The sequence below is a fragment of the Lactuca saligna genome, chromosome 2 (genome assembly GCF_052625555.1).
Source record: "Lactuca saligna cultivar CGN05327 chromosome 2, ASM5262555v1, whole genome shotgun sequence".
Classification (NCBI taxonomy): domain Eukaryota; kingdom Viridiplantae; phylum Streptophyta; class Magnoliopsida; order Asterales; family Asteraceae; genus Lactuca; species Lactuca saligna.
In genome coordinates, this window is record NC_136418.1 from 62,794,195 (window position 1) to 62,812,407 (window position 18,213).

Consider the following 18,213-nt stretch of genomic DNA (forward strand, 5'->3'; position numbering starts at 1 on the left):
CATTTCCCTTTGTTTTAGCCTTCGATAAAGCCTTGCGATCCCTAAAGAAGTAGCAGCCAGTAAGTAGAAGCTTTGACACTTCAATTTCCTAACTTCTGTCAGTAAGAACCTCTGTAAGTTAAGCTACACTCTAGTCATTTCTGTGTAACTTATATTTATCGTCATAAGTCATCATTATGAACCTATAAATAAGATTTATCAATAATTCCATATCATCGTGCCTAATCACCTAGGATTTATAGTTGTCTGCTGATAAATATCCTTTAGGAAAGATCCCCTAAGTTCATCATAATAGGAGTAGTAAGTGTGAGTGATGGGTAATGGGGTAATTATGTTATTTGAATGTTGATGGTTATATAACTAAAAATTATAATATTGTGAGTTGAAAACCATATGTATCTCACCAGGTTTCCCAACCTGATCCACTCAGTTTATCGTATCACGGAAAATTATATATGACGATATATGTATTTGTTGAGAGATTCAAGGAGATTTAGACTATTAGTTTTGAAAAAAACTTTTGTAAGCCTTGGTTTATGCATACGTTTCTTTTATCAACGATGACATCCCGAGTTTTTTTAACACCAATTCCTTCGGGAATATTTTATGGATAAACATGGATGATCATTAGTTTCCTTACTCCCCCATCATCCCCTCTCGAAATTCTCTTGATTTTAAGCCTATTTCCCTTTGTTTTAGCCTTCGATAAAGCCTTCCAATCCCTGAAGAAGTAGTAGCTAGTGAGTAGAAGCTGTGACAGTTCAATTTCCTAACTTCTGTCAGGAAGAACCTTTGTAAGTTAAGCTACACTAGTCATTTCTGTGTAACTTATATTTATCGTCATAAGTCGTCATTATGAACCTATAAATAAGATTTATCAATAATTCCATGTCATTATACTGATTGATCTACTTACGGGAGAGGAGTCTAGAATGGTCACTCTAGCTTGGTTGTTGGTTTTCAAAAAGACTATATATCGAAATGGTCTTGCCTCCCGACTGTCCTACATGACATATCCTTATTTGATAGAACTATCATTGTTCATTAGAATGATTGATAGGTCTATATTCTCTTTAGTCATGTAGAATATTATAATAACACTTAGTGATAATGATACTAGGTCACGTCAAATGTAAGGTCAATTGCTAGAAGCGAAGCTCTGCTATGTGTACTATCTTTGTTGTGTTTAATGTAATTGTACAAATATGAGTACTACTTGAATTATTGGTATGTTTAACATACTTAATAATATGACTGACTAGTGAAGGGGTTGTGCAAAATAATAAATTAGAGGTCATCATAGGGTTGTGTGTAATAGTGATTCAATAGGTTAGAAAGAGAGAGAGAGAGAGAGTGTGTGTGTGTGTGTGTGTGTGAGTGATAGAAAGAGTGTTGTGTGAAATAATAAGTCTTGTCTGGCGTGTCTATCTCAACTACTTCTGTATTGTTGTCCTAAACTCAAGTACTTTTGTACTGTCGTGCTAAACCCAAGTACCTTTGTACTGACGTGCTAAACCCAAGTGTTTTTGTACTGGTGTTCCAAACCCAAGTACTTTTACTGTCATGCTTGTCATGATTATACAAAAAGTACTAATGTACTGCCATGTTGTCACGAGTATTATCGTATCATCATGCCTAATCACCTAGGATTTATAGTTGTCCGCTGATAAAGATCCTTTAGGAAAGATCCCCTAAGTTCATCATAATAGGAGTAGTAACTGTGAGTGATAGGAAATGGGGTGATTATGTTATTTGAATGTTGATGGTTATATAACTAAAAATTATAATATTGTGAGTTGAAAACCATACGTATCTCACCAGGTTTCCCAACCCGACCCACTCAGTTTATCGTATCACGGGAAATTATATATAACGATATATGTATTTGTTGAGAGATTCAAGAAGATGTAGACTATTAGTTTTAAAAAACTTTTGTAAGTCTTGGTTTATGCATATGTTTCTTTTATCAACGATGACATCCCAATTTTTTTTTTAACACCAATTCCTTCGGGAATATTTTATGGAGATGTATCTTTGAGAGATTCAAGGAGATGTAGACTATTAGTTTAAAAAAATCTTTGTAAGTCTTGGTTTATGCATATGTTTCTTTTATCGACGATGACATCCCGAGTTTTTTTTAACATCAATTCCTTTGGGAATATTTTATGGAACAAATTTCGTATTTTTAAATTAAAACTCTAATTTTAAATAAGCATAAACTGGTCTTTCAGGCTGTAAAAATGAAGATGTTACAGTTGGTATCAGAGCATTAGTTAAAGTGAACTAGGAGTAAGGACTTATTTCTAGACTTAATGTTAGAATTTGTGACATCCCAAAAATTTCTATTATGTACAACCAACCACTTCAATATGAGTCAAAACTATTTCTGCTAACTTTCAAACTTTTTGGAATAAGTTTGAGTGGTTTAAAGTTAGTACTTCAAGTGATAACTGGAGAGTGTATGCCCTAGTGTTTGTTATGCATCAATTAGGTTCCAAAAACTCTAAGAGTTTGAGTTTACAGCCCAAATGGCATTTGGACCGTAAACCCTAATGACTATATAAGTGAGACTTGGTTATTTTTCTCAATTTTTCACAATTCCAAGATCCAAACTCAAATCCTCTCAAATACCATCTGAATTTTCCATCTTGATCTTCAACTTGTAAGTGTTCCTAGCCCTAATATGCTTAGATCAAGTGTTATACTTCATGAAATCATCCAAACACCCCAAGGAAAAGGTGTTCACGGCCCAAGAATCTTATTGGACTGTGAACACTAAAAATGTGGCAATAATGTGCCCAATGTCCCTCTGGACCTTTGAAACAAGCTTAGAAGCAACCCTTGACATCTCTAGAACTTAAGAGCATCAAGAAAACACCCAAATATCACAAGGAACTAGTGTTTAAGGTCCAAGAATCTCCTTGGACCGTAAACCCTAAAAAGGGTGCTAAAGGTTGCCAAAGTGCCCCTAAACTCTTGCCAAACCTTAGAAACAAACATAGAACCTTCCTTGGATGTGTTTAGCACAAGAAAACCACAAAAATGTCCCATGTTTATGTGTTTACGGTTTGGGGAGCTCCCAAAACCGTAAACACCCCAATGAGGGTTATAATGCCCCATAACTTTTTCCTTAAGCTTAGAAACTAGCATAGAACTTTACCCGGAAGTGTTTAGGACTTGAAAACATCATTTGACCATAAAACCATATGGGTTTACTACCGTATACCCAAGGACATACGGTCCAAAAACCGTAAATCCTATAAAGGGGTAATATGTTGCCCTAATTACTTCCTAAGGCTAAGAATTGAAGTTAGGATGCTACAAAATGATTTCTAGGACTTCAAACCACCAAATGGTCAAAGTACCATGGGTTTACCACCTTAAACTCATGGGTTTACAACCGTAAACTCAAGTGGAGTTGGTTACAAAACCATAAACACCAATTAGTGCCATTTAACTTCCCTTTGTTGAACCACATGTGATTCCAACACCTAGCCAAGGTGTTTCCTAGTCCCGAAAGGTGTTTCTTTCCATATAGTTGTTTATAAACACTATATTCATGTCAATATGTGTCCTTATATGTCATTTAGGACTTACTGTGTCTCGGGACTTCATTCGTGGAACTTCTCATCCGTACGCAAATACCCGATTGAATCAACACATCAAGTGAGTTCATACCCCGTAAGAATCTTTTAACTATTTTAAGTGTTTTAAGGGGGGGGGGGGGAATACAGGTTGAACACAATGATAATTGTGTAAATGTTTATTGTTAAACATCTTTCAAAATGTTACTCATGTTATTTATAAGTTGTCAAAACATTTCAAAACTCGTTTAAATTTATGTTACTTTAGAGTTATACAAAACTTCGTTTTTAAAGTAAAAGCATAACTTAGTAGAGAAATGAACCTTTTCTGTAACAGTCCAAGTAGAGTATTAGTAAACTATTATAGGTATAGTTTAGGAGAATGCTAATCATTACTTCTAGTACAATGAAGCACACAAAGAATCAATACCATACCAGAACAAACAGTGAAGAGAATCAAATAATACCAGAACAGAACATAACAAACATGATAAGTTGCTATAGAATGAGAATCCACAAACAGGATCTAATTATACCAATGAATCACTAACGCATTAGTGATAGTTAGATTAGGTATACATGATCATATAACTTTAATGTGAATTATGACGGCTTGCAAGGAGTTGTTGGGGTCGCGTTTGCTTCCCTTATTCTCTTTACATTGAGGGCGTTTAGTAGGGGTTCTAGCTTTCACATTATGACCGTAATAAAACAAATATATTTTTAGGTTTTTAGTACATCTGCATGTCATTATAAACGACATCGGTGTACTTACTTTTCCCATTACTTTCATAAAGTGTCAGTACCACTTGAAAGTTGATCTATTTTCTAGTCAAGATAGTTATAAACTAGGGAGAATATACTATTACATTTGAGAAAGGAACAGTCGGGTTTAACATAGAACAAAAGATGCCTTGGTAGAAGGCTACGATTAAAAGTTAGGACCATAATGCTAATCTTATGATTTCTGAATGTATACACCAGAGGATACATATATACCAATAGGATCCGACAACTAATAGGATGTGTGTTCTCCGCTTCATTTCTTATCCTTGTTTGGTTGTGGGCTTGGAATGGATTCACCCAATCTATTATCTACCGGATAATATATATATATATATATATATATATATATATATATATATATATATATATATATATATGTGTGTGTGTGTGTGTGTGTGTGTGTATATATATATGTATATGTATATATATATGTATATATATATATATATGTATATATATATATATATATATATATATATATATATATATATATATATATATATATATATATATATATATATATATATGCTTAGTATACATTAAGCCATCATCAGGGTACCATGTATGGATTAGGTTATAGGACACAGAGTCAGAGCACAGTTTTTCTAGTACAAAACATACTTTTCAAGGTCATTACTTTTGGTATGCAAAACTAGAAACTTCCGAGATAAGGTCTTAATCCATTTTATTAAGCCCGTATACACTTAAAGACTTTAGGTGAATAACTCTATAACACCTTAGTTCATACACCATGTTTATATATAAAACTAATACTCAATAGATAGTTAAATGTGTGTTTTCCGCCTTACTTCCTGTCGTCGTTGGGTTGTCGACTTAGGGAAGATTCATCCAATTAACTTTCTACCCAATATCAAATTATATATAGTAGTATAAACAATGTAATTATAGAAGTAGTCACTGTGGTCAATATTTTACTATAAGAATTATAGGTTTTCTTAAAAGAAATTTTCATTACATATAAAGGAACCATTACAAATAAATCCATGAGTAACAAGTGCATACACCAGGGTTATATATGACAATGATCTAACAACCAATTGAATGTGTGCTATCCGCCTTACTTTCTGTTCATCGTTGGGTTGTGAGCTTAGGGCAGATGCCCACAATCGATTGTTTGTTTACTCTGAGTATATATAACTTGCACCCACTTAGTACGCATAGAAAGGCTTGTAGTGTCATTTTACTTAGCTTACATTCAAGTAGGAAATGTAGGATTTTCTAGAGGAACAGGCGAACTTTTAAAAACAGAGCTTACATCTTACATCAGTTTTACATATACATTTTCCACAACGATTTACAGCTTACTAACATCACTAAAATCTTATGAATGTGTGCTATCCGCATTACTTTCTGTTCATCGTTGGGTTGTGAGCTTAGGGCAGATGCCCACAATCGATTGTTTGTTTACTCTGAGTATATATAACTTGCACCCACTTAGTACGCATAGAAAGGCTTGTAGTGTCATTTTACTTAGCTTACATTCAAGTAGGAAATGTAGGATTTTCTAGAGGAACAGGCGAACTTTTAAAAACAGAGCTTACAGCTTACATCAGTTTTACATATACATTTTCCACAACGATTTACAGCTTACTAACATCACTAAAATCTTATGAACTCACCAGCTTAATTGCTGATCAACTCTTTCAAATAACTTTATTCTCAGGAGACTATTAGACAGGTGCTCGTGCTGGGAATTTAGAAGATGGAGTATTCAGCTTCAAGTCTTGTTTTGTTATTTGTTTATGACTTCTATGTTTTGTGAACACACACATTGTAAACACTTTCTTTCTAAATTAAATGGTTGTTCATTACTTGCTTACCATATACATATCTCGTGATACTTGACATGACATCCTCCACCCCCAAACGTTTCCGTCGTTCCGGTTTTGGGGTGTGACAGATTGGTATCAAAGCATTGTTTATAGTGAACTAAGTATATCAACCGATAAAAGATATACGTCTATAAATACAATAGGGCTTAAGTGCTCTGGATAATGATATATTTTAGAGTATAAATACAAGTTATAAAAATATACCTACTTGCTCATACATGTATATAATAGAACTAGTGTCACGAGGAGAACAAAACTAAAAGTAATTTAAGGTTGGGCACTGTGGTCAACCCGAACAGTTATGTAATCATAGCTAGGATCAATATAGCCTGATCAACTATATTCATTCGAGATGTGACCAACATGTGTTTGGGAATGATGTGGTGTTGCAACAGATTTAAAACTTACCTGAACACCAGTTAAGAGAACACAGAACGAGTAGGTTCAGAGTTAGAATACTATAGGAGTATTTTAGTCCAGATAAATAACTTATGTGATAACTTAAAAGACCCTTGCGGATAGGTCTATAATCTTACAGGGTATATTCAGAACGTTTTACATATAATCAAGATCTTATAGACATAGAATCTGTGACCGATGCTTCGCTATCCATTCCTTTTAAGGAAGTAGTGTTGAGGTGGGATCAATTGTTCGAAGGTCTATTTGATTTTCAATTATATACTGTACAAACTGATGTACCTTGTACAATTATAGGAGGATTCCGTAAGGATCACCCCATAAAGTTACCCTAAAAGCTCATAGGTTCTTTAGTCACTTTCATTCTCGCATGACAAGCCTAGATAAACGTAACCACTTCCTCATAGTAGACAACAGAAGAGTTCAGGAGGAACAAGGAAAAATTCATGAGAAGTTTCAAGGAAAGATCAGCCGAAGTAACCAAAACATCTTACGCGTCACACTAATAAATATTAGTTAGGTTAATTTATCGAGCGAGTGGAAACAATGCTCACATTACATGTGTTAGAATTATTTTCTTACATGCAGCTGGTAACAGTTATTCAGGAAATAGATATTCATTCGAGGATATTTATTTCAAACTCATAGAGTTTATTAGGTATAGAATCATTTATGAATTGTTCCTAGAACCTTGTGGAAGTCAGGACCCGATACATCCAGAACTAGGATAACCTTGTCTTTTCAGCTTTCGGTTTGTGTCCATTGTTACAGACTTATTCCGTCTCATCCTTGTTTTCTTATAGCAAAGATGCCTCCTTGCAGATCACCCAGGCACACTACTCCGATAACTCCCATACTTTCTCCACAAATCGATGCAGCAAATCTGAACGTTGCAGTGGCTGCGACTGTGGCAACAACCATGGCATAATATAACCCCATCGGTACAGGTGGAGGTGAAACGCCTACCGATTCTACTCAAGGTGAGGTCCTTGTGCGCCAGGGAGAGTTCTCCTACAAAGACTTCACCAGATGCCAACCATTGTCCTTTAAAGGGATTGAAGGAGTCATTGCACTCATGCAATGGTTCTAGAAAACAGAGTTGGTCTTCGAAATTTGTTTATTCCCTGAAGGAAGAAAAGTGAAGTTTGCTGCCTGCACCTTCGATGACAAGGACCTAACATGGTAGAACAACCATGTTAAGTCACTGACCCTATCAGTGGAAAACTCAGTAGGTTGGGAAAACCTAAAAGAATTAATGCGGGAAGAATATTGCCCGTTAGGTGAGATTCAAAAACTGGAACAAGAACTGTGGGATCTCACTATGGTCCGCTCAGACATAGTGCCCTATACCGACTGGTTCAGCGAACTAGCAGTTCTATGCCCCGAGACGAGTACCTCGGAGAGCAAGAAGATTGAAATATATATTTGGGGTCTGATTGCTCCGACCCAAGGAAATGTTCTATCTTCTAACCCAGCCACATTCGATAGTGCTAAACGCTTGGCTCAGCGACTCATCGATCATGGAGTCTACCACAGTGTAAAAGTCCCTATTCTCGAGTCATCGAGGGAAGAGGACTATAATCAGGAGTCAGAGAATAAGAGAAAGAAGAAGCGAACAACACAAGACACCCCGCAAGAGAAACGAACGAGTACTATGTACACCGCTACGAGACCTACTGCTTCAGCACCTACCAGTTGTTATGCTGGAAACCTTCCGAAGTGTGGAAAGTGCAACTTTCACTACACTGGATTATGTCGAGAATTGAAGTGTATGAACTGCTACAGGAAGGGACACACGGTTTGTTACTGCAAGGCACCAGCTCAACCGATATCCCAAGTCCTCGGAACCGAAGAAAACCAAGCCTTCTATGGTTGTGGTGAGAATGGACACAATCAGAGGAACTGCCCGATAATCAGGAACTCAGGAGTGGATGGACGCATTCTGATGATCATCACAGGAGAATCTACCCCGGAGTCATCGATGAGTAGTGGTACATTTTCAAAATAGTAATTACTTTTAAAAATTAATTTATATTCATATAAGATTAAAATTTAGGGATGACACTTAAAAGTAACTATAACAACTCACATGTTGAAATAAGTCGTAATATTCAGGAGAACTAAAAGTTACCTTAGAGAAACTACTATGGCTCACCATATACATCAGGGTTGTGCGCAACTAAGATGTTGCAGACTTAGAGTGAGTGACTTCGCTTAGGTCCCCTTTCCTTAGATGGTTGTGGATTTGAGACAGGGATGCTCAGTCGACTGCCTGGCTCATCTTAAGTATTCACAACTTGTATATGACGGGGGATGGTAGTGGTACCATGGGGGATCATGGTATAAAAGTATCCCTTCCGTTAGTAAAGCACTTTTATTTGTATGTATGCCCACATAGCGATACGATACATAGGATTGTTAACTTCAAATAGAAAACATGAAAAACGAGAACAATTACAAGGAGTACATGGTTGAACATACTAGGAGTACAGTACCAAGCATACCAGGGATACCTCGTCATTTATTGTTAAACATCTTTCAAAATGTTACTTATGTTATTTATAAGTTGTCAAAACATTTCAAAACTCGTTTAAAGTTATGTTACTTTATAGTTATACAAAACTCCGTTTTTAAAGTAAAAGCATAACTTAGTAGAGAAATGAGTCTTTTCAGTAACAGTCCAAGTAGAGTATTAGTAAACTATTATAGGTATAGTTTAGGAGAATGCTAATCATTACTTCTAGTACAATGAAGCACATAAAGAATCAATACCATACTAGAACAAACAGTGAAGAGAATCAAATAATACCAAAACAGAACACAACAAACATGATAAGTTGCTATAGAATGAGAATCCACAAACAGGATCTAATTATACCAATGAATCACTAATGCATTAGTGATAGTTAGATTGGGTATACATGATCATATAACTTTAATGTGAATTATGAAGGCTTGCAAGGAGTTGTTGGGGTCGCGTTTGCTTCCCTTAATCTCTTTACATTGAGGGCGTTTATTAGGGGTTCTAGCTTTCACATTATGACTGTAATAAAACAAATATGTTTTTAGGTTTTTAGTACATTCGCATGTCATTATAAACGACATCGGTGTACTTAATTTTCCCATTACTTTCATAAAGTGTCACTACCACTTGAAAGTTGATCTATTTTCTAGTCAAGATATTTATAAACTAGGGAGAATATATTGTTACATTTGGGAAAGGAACAGTTGGGTTTAACATAGAATAGAAGATGCCTTGGTAGAAGGCTACGATTAAAAGTTAGGACCATAATGCTAATCTTATGATTTCTGAATGTATACACCATAGGATAGATATATACCAATAGGATCTGACAACTAATAGGATGTGTGTTCTCTTCTTCATTTCTTATCCTTGTTTGGTTGTGAGCTTCGAATGGATTCACCCAATCTATTATCTACCCGATTATATATATATATATATATATATATATATATATATATATATATATATATATATATATATATATATTCTTAGTATACATTAAGCCATCATAAGGGTACCAGGTATGGATCAGGTTAGAGGACACAGAGTCAGAGCACATTTTTTCTAGTACAAAACATACTTTTCAAGGTCATTACTTTTGGTATACAAAACTAGAAACTTCTCAGATAAGGGCTTAATCCATTTTATTAAGCCCTTATACACTTAAAGACTTTATGTGAATAACTCTATAACACCTTAGTTCATACACCATGTTTATATATAAAACTAATACTCAATAGATAGTTAAATGTGTGTTTTCCACCTTACTTCCTGTCCTCGTTGGGTTGTGGACTTAGGGCAGATTCACCCAATTAACTTTCTACCCAATATCAGATTATATATAGTAGTATAAACAAAGCTATTATTAAAGTAGTCACCGTGGTCAATATTTTACAATAAGAAATATAGGTTTTCTTAAAAGAACTATTCATTACATATAAAGGAACCATTACAAATAACTGCATGAGTAACAAGTGCATACACCAGGGTTATATATGACAACAATCTAACAACCAATTGAATGTGTGCTATCCGCCTTACTTTCTGTTCACCGTTGAGTTGTGAGCTTAGGGCAGATGCACATAATCGATTGATTGTTTACTCTGAGTATATATAACTTGCACCCACTTAGTACGCATAGAAAGGCTTGTAGTGTCATTTTACTTAACTTACATTCAAGTAGGAAATATAGGATTTTCTAGAGGAACAGGAGAACTTTTCAAAACAGAGCTTACAACTTACATCACTTTTACATATACATTTTCCACAACACTTTATAGCTTACTCACATCACTAAAATCTTATGAACTCACCAGCTTAATGTTGGATTAATGTCTAAGTCCATAACTATAATTGGTAAGACTTGACCCGACACTGCATGGTCCATTTGGGTTGCATAGCATCATGCACTTGGATAGACTATAATGAGAGAAATAAGACACTTATGGTTATTAATATATTATAAGTTCTAGTATTTTAATAATAAGAATAATAAGATCATTTAATTAGTATTGATCAAGAATTAATCTAGGATTAATTAAGTGATCAAAAGAAGACTAATTAAATATATGGGTTGATTGCGTAAATCATCCATACTTGTATAGTGGGCTAATGCTCCATGGATTATCTAGTTGGGCCAAAACCCATATGATGCTCCATGGATGCTCCATGGTGTATTTGAACCCATGGATCCAAGGAAATGGAAAGTCTTGACAATTAGGGTTTACCCTAATTGTATAACTATATAAGCATCTTATTCTTGATGAAAATCAGCCACTAGTGAGAAAGAAAAGGGCTAGCCGATTTCATGAAGTGTAGAATTCTCTCAAGTTATTCCAAGTGTATTTGGTGTTGTGTGAACCATTTGAGGTGTCACACTTGGGGCACTAGGCACTCAAGCTTCATGAAGACATTCTACATCAAAGAGGTATGTATTCTATCTTGTTATGTTGATAGTTTTGTATGCTAGATTAGGATAATACCTTGGATGTTCATATTTGCATGTATAATAGAGAAAACATAGATCCAAGGTATTTAGGGTTGCATGTACACTTAGGAGTGTTAGAATGCTCATAACCCAACAGTGGTATCAGAGCCTAGGCTTGTTTTCTTGTTATACTTGCAAATGGAGCTGAAAAATCGAGTTTTGATGCTGTCAGCCCAGCAGACTCGCCGAGTCCATGAAGGGACTCGACGAGTCCAAGGCAAAATGCATCCAACTCGTCGAGTTGTGTTCGTGCACTCGACGAGTTGGACCCCAGACAGCATATTTTCGAGGTTTTTGGCTAGAAATGGACTAGGAACATTACCCTAAGTTGTTTTTGAACTTATAAACTTGTTTTTTAATGTGGTAATGTTCATGCTAATCCATTTTCAAAGATAATTGTCAATAGATTCATGTTTTGTATTAGTTTAAAGGTTAGACTAATTACATGAAAAAGTTTGATTTGAATTATCTTGTTCTTATGAGTTGCTTAGATTAATAGAAAAGTTGAATGAAATAGTTGTTTTCAATCCAAATTAATCTAAGAGTTGATTCTAAAATGTGTTTTTGTAACTTGTCCTCAAGTTATATGAAAAGTCACATTTAAGTTTCATAAAACTCGTAAAAGTTGGCAATGGTTACAAAAGATGAAGAGTCTTGTCCTTAAGTTATGGAGGTTCAAGAGTCACTTCATTAATAAATAAATAAATAAAATATGTAACCATAATTTAATCCATAAGTTATAAAATAAAGAAAAGTTAATTCTTTTATTAGTTTAAAGTCTTCCATAACTTGTCCTTAAGTTATGTAACTTGAAGAGTTTTTGGATTAAAACTACTTTAAACACATAAGTTATGGAATTAATTAGTTTTGAATAGTTTCAAAACTTGCCCTCAAGTTTTGGAATTTGTAAAGTTTTCTCTTATGAATACTTTAATTCCAAGTTAGCCCTTAGAATTTTAAAAGTTAAAATTCAACCCTTATACTTTATAATATTATAAGTTAATAATATATATATATATATATATATATATATATATATATATATATATATATATATATGTATAAGAGTAAAGTCGGTCTTACCGCTAGTACGCCTCATTCACGAAGCCGGTCTATAAGGTGGGTATAAGGTTGTTTCCTATAAAATGGCAACTTAATGGGTGTCCACTCTCACCCACCGCTTGCTTGACTGATGGAGGGTCGTTAGCCGAACGGGTTTGACAGGACTATAATTCTCCGTTCATTAAAAGTATTAATGATAAATACTAAGTAACTAAACCTTTTATAAATACCCAATCTTAGTTACTTAGGAAAATGTGAATAAGGTGCTAATCCATGAAATTACACTCTGCACTTTGTTTAAGTCGGTTAGTGGAGCGTGTGTGGTTAACCGGCACACTAACTCGTATTTAACAAGGTAGGCAAAGGGTAACTTAATGTTTATCATAGTATCGATGGAGCGTGTGTGGTTAACCGGCACATCGATTGAGGGATAAACACTTAAGGGTACCAAGTAATTTGCATGGTTACTTCACACCTTGTTTTGTGATCCTCGGCATCCCAGTCACAAAACCTGAAGGGCACACTCGAGATTGAAACATGCCATTGAACAGTTCAATGAATCTCAAAAGATCTAGGAGTTTCAAATCCAATTAAAACCTAATAATACATTTCGTTTATCTTGGTGGAAATTGGTGAATCGTCATTCACCTACCTTCAAATTGTTTTATAGCTTGGATTACGACATACCTCTTATAAGTTATAAAATAGTTTGTTGGGTCCTAGCCTTAATATTTCATATTGGGTGTCATATTAAGGACTTTAAGATCAACTATCTTGAATACCTCCCAAAACATGTCTGGTTTAGACATTTATGATCTTCCCAAATCTCCTAAAAATAGCTTTCCTAAATGAAGATGATATTCCAATGGAAATCATACTTATTTCTCCTCCTCCAATTATTCTCCCTAACCCACAAGTTCTTGAAAAGTTTAAGGTCACTCAAGCCCTATTGGCAAGGCAAGGTCTAGGTGTGATCACATCTTGGAGATGTAGTCACATATTGACAAGCCGGGAGAGAAGGGTGTCAAAGTCTTGAGAAAGTTGTAGGTTTAACTACTTTCTAAGTCACATAGTGAGTTCTTTTGGAACACCTATGAAACAGACTATGACAAGACCCTTAATGATCTTATCTATTTGTTAAGATCAACTTCCTGAAACTTTATGGACATTGACAATAGTGACATTGGATATCTAGTAAAGCATTCTCTTCCCAATAGAAAGGGATCGGCCATAGTCAACTCGGTTGAACAAATGGTAAAGAGAAAAGCTAAGTCTGTGATAGTCCAGTGTACCATTATCAAAGGGTCCATATGTTTATATTGCCAAAGGAAGGGGCATTGGTTGCGAAGCTGCCAAGTTTACCTAAGGATGTTAAAGTCAATAAGTTTGACTCTACTTCAGGTAAAGTCCACTATCTAACTCTGTTAAGTTTCTATTCTGAGATTCCTGATACATGATGTGACTGGGTCACATGGTAATGTTTTAAGAATCAAAGAAAAGTAAAGGAACTTAAAGAAAGAATATGTTGAATCTGATCGCATAGATGGATTTCTATCGCATAGTTTGAAAAATTGGATTCTTGAGCTAATTCTTAGGAGTTATGAGATATTGCTAAGGAATAGATAACAACAAGTTTTCATATGGGTTGTAAGGATAAGTTTTTCCGCATAGTTTTAAAATAAAAGAAAATTTTGATTTTATTTATTTTAAAATATCCTTACAATGGCATTTGAGGAAAAATTGTTGCTTATATGATTCCATTAATAGCAAGAGTGGAAATATGAAATTGATTCTTTCATTTGTGGTAATGTCTAAATTTACCAAATAAGGAAAGATTCTCATCATCCAAAGTCTCAATTGGACCGGGACTTGGAATCATGCAAGTTGTATAGCATGATGAATGAGAACTTTCAAGTATTGGAAAAATTAAGACTAATTACTTGTTCACATGGATATGTGAGTCATGTAATGGACTAAGGGATCGAGTACATAGTCATGTGCACTGATTAAGTCGACCACAAAAGATATAAGGCTATTCGTCATAGTTTACTAAAGCTCAGTAAATATGATTATACTTACAAGCTTAAGTGTAACTCTGAGACATTGGAAAAGGTTCCAATGTAAGGCAGAGCGAATAAGAAGAATCAAATTAGGCAGAAGGATAAAAGTTTCTCAAATCTGAAAAGATGGGAGAGTACTTTAGTATCAGTTTTGTGATCATCTCAATGATTAAGAAACCATATCAAAATTAGTTCTCTAAGGAAGTCTTAGTGCATTCTTATGACTAAGAAGAAGGGATCTTGAATTGTTGAAATGGTTAAATCAAGAAGATGAGTCATACTTCGTTCCAATACAAGTCTTAGAGTCATACTCCAAGATTGTAATTTGAGTGACATGTCTTTAAGAAGGTTTAAAACACGTGTCAAATGTAAGAGTAAAAGTGTCCTACTCTTATTCATTTGAAGTTGGTAAGTTGTGATGTTTTGGATAAAACAAAGACCAACTTAGGCCAACTATGTGAAGTGTTTGTCTTGGTTAAAATCCACACTATCTCTTGGATGTTTGATAAGGGAGTCTTATAGGTCAAGAGGACAGTGGGAGTCTTAAAGGTCTTGAAAGTCTCAAGAACTAATCAAGAATAAAACCTAAAGTTCTTCACTAGCACACAACTTGAGGTTTATAACCTATCGTGTTGACATAGTCTGTGCCCATTCCAGTTAAAGTTGAGTTCTTAGAGTTCTCAATTGGTTGCATAACAACTTGGAAGCAATGGCAGGCCCTTGAGCTGCCAGGTGGCAAGAAATTAAGATTGAGTTCAGTCCATATGGTTTGGATTTGTCATTATCCTTGTCTTGTGACTATGGTTTTGACAATTCACATGGATAAGAACTCATACACCATTAAATCTAAGTGTAATAAGGTTTCTCTCTGATTCATGAAAATGATGGTGAGGAAACACTTTCACTAAGTAGATTTTAGCTAGATAGCAATTGTGATATTTGCATTCTCAAAGTCGTTAGTGGAGCATGTGTGGTTTACCGGCACACTAACCTGGACTTGTGAGAAGTGGAAAAAAGGTCTAAGAATTATGATTACGGTATTCCTCTTCATAATTGTTTAGACACACAAGTGTGCTATCTAAGGGAAGGTGTATGTTTTTGATAAAGTCTTATCAAAACAATCTAGTATCAGAAATCTGAACTTTGGTAAGAAAGTCAATAAAGTATTGATTTCTAGAAGTCGAGCTTTCTGAGTACATGTCAAAGCTAGTGGGAGCATAAGTGTTATGCAAATAATCATCATGTTAGTGGGAGCATGATAATTATGATAAGTATTGCGAGTTAGCAATGTTAATTATAGAAAACAAAAGGTTTCAATTGGGAAAAAGTTGTTTTGCTATAATTAAGGGAGAGGAAATTATACTTCATCTAAAATCTATAAGCTTAGATCGTGAGGTTTTAATCATTTAGTCAAGGAAATATATATGAATTTCATGTTGGAATGGCTCAACATAAGGAAATTCTGTATATGGGTCCATTATTTGCGTTCTTAAATTCGATTATGATTACGACATCCCTTTTCATAATCTGAATTATGAGAACTTGGAAAATAGAAATGGAAATGTTATAGCAAAAGACTGGTTTAGTCTTTATGTGAGACATCATGAATCGTGTCCCATATGCTTCGGATATAGGATCGATTACATGTGCTATAGTTATCCGTTCTAAAAGTTTCCAAATGCCTGGGGCATTAAGAAGGGAAAAAGGTTTAGAACTGGATATGACTAAAAGGATTAAACAATTGTCGAGGACAATCTAAGGGTTACCAAAGATTGGTTGCTCAAGGACAGTTGGAAGTATAGTGATAATTCTGGAAGGACCATATTGACATAATCTGTAAGGAGGCAACTCTTGTTCAGAAGTGATAGTCAAAATGGAATCTGGAAATGTTTCAAAGTTAGAATTTTCAATCTGTGTAAGATTAAGGAAACATAATGCAAGAAGGATGTTTCCAAGGAGCCGATCTCCTTTGGAATACTATGTAATGATTGTTGCCATGTCTTTGTGAATTTGTGCATAATCGTTACAAGAGGATCAATGCATATAAGTTTAGAATCGAACAGATTTCAGTAAATGGCATGAATTTGGAATTCTTGCATTTGCAGTAAGGATTTGGGAGTGTGAAAAGAGAATCATTGAAGTTATGTTCAATTGATCTAGTTCACAAAGTAAAGATCATAGACAAACATAGTATGCATACTTGGTGTGAGTCATGACTAGTGTTTAGAAAAACATAGTGTACATGCTTGGAGCATGGGACAACTATTGTTTTAAATTCAAGAATAAAGTTGATAGCTGAAACAGTATACAATGAATAATGTGTAATCATATGGTGATAACTAAAATGTGTTTTATTTATGTTCATAGGTTTTGATACCATATTGGATTCAATTATTATTGTGTTTCACTTTGCATGTTTTGACTTCCCGAATAAACTAGGTTATTCTTCCGGAATGACTAAGTTATTCAAACCATCCACAGTCGGTCATATGTTGGAAGTAGATATGAATTAAGACTGTCATGGGTTGGCTTGTAGAGGTCTAAGGTGTTGGACAAAGGGCTACAACACTCATGAGTGCTCATAAGTTATGAGTATTGGATTCAACCCGCGCTCATTGGAATCACTTCATGGATTTTATCACGAGTGATCATGAGACGATAATATCTTATATTCTTCAAACCTAGAGATATGAGTTATTACTATGAGTTGATAGTACATTAATTGCACGAAAACGCATTGGTAACTCGATGTTATAAAACGTGTCTTTGTGTATGATTCAACAAGTAGTAGAACAAGCCATATGAGTCAAAGTTTATCCATTCCTTTTACCTTCGGGATAAAAGCGATATCTGTGGGCCCCTCGATGATTTGATGGTGACAAATGGAAGTGCTCGGCCGGGCCAGGACTGATTTGATTTGTTCAATTAGTCGGTCGTCATAAATTGGAAATCGGGAAACAACAAATGGACAAAGAGAATGATTATAATCCATGTCTCAGTCCATATGATATCTAGAATGGAGGAATATATGATCCCTTATCTAATGGACAAGTCATTGACAAAGGTCAGAGTTCATCTACAAGGTCAGAGTTCGACAGAAGCTTTTGAGAGCTACGATTGCCAGTTGGTTCCTGAAGTTATACGCAATAATAGTTTTAGACTTATCCAAGTGGGAGACTGTTGGATTAATGTCTAAGTCCATAACTATAATTGGTAAGACTTGACCCGACCCGACATGGTCCATTTGGGTTGCATGGCATCATGCACTTGGATAGACTATAATGAGAGAAATAAGACACTTATGGTTATTAATATATTATAAGTTCTAGTATATTAATAATAAGAATAATAAGATTATTTAATTAGTATTGATCAAGAATTAATCTAGGATTAATTAAGTGGTCAAAAGAAGACTAATTAAATATATGGGTTGATTGTG